The sequence below is a fragment of the Eimeria tenella genome, genomic scaffold (genome assembly GCF_000499545.2).
Source record: "Eimeria tenella Houghton genomic scaffold, Eth_scaff2287, whole genome shotgun sequence".
Taxonomy (NCBI): domain Eukaryota; phylum Apicomplexa; class Conoidasida; order Eucoccidiorida; family Eimeriidae; genus Eimeria; species Eimeria tenella.
Window position 1 is genome coordinate 1,075 of NW_013542144.1, and position 442 is coordinate 1,516.

The window sequence follows — 442 nt, forward strand, 5'->3', positions numbered from 1 at the left end:
GTTGCAGCAGCAGTGCTGCGGGGTCTAGGCTGCTGCTGCAGCGCGAGCGCTGCAGGGGTTACGCTGCTGCTGCTGCTGCTGCTGCTGCTGCTGGTGCAGTGGGCTGAAGCCAGGGTCGGCGCCTTATGAAGTGTAGTGACACTAGTGGATTCACATGCACATATTTATTTGGAATTGCGCTCTGCTGCTGCTGCTGCTGCTGCTGTGGCGGTGGCTGCTGCTGCTGCTGCTGCAGCAGCAAGGACACCTTCAGAGGTCCGCGCGGCTGCGGGGGGGCGCTGGGCAGCCAGTGAGCTGCCGCAGCAGCAGTGCAGCAGTTGGTGCCGCAGCAGCAGTGCAGCAGTTGGTGCCGCAGCAGCAGCAGTAGCTTGTGCAGCGGCAGCAGAAGCAGCTGTTGGTAGTGCAGCAGTAGCAGCCGTTGGTAGTGCAGCCGCAGCTGCAG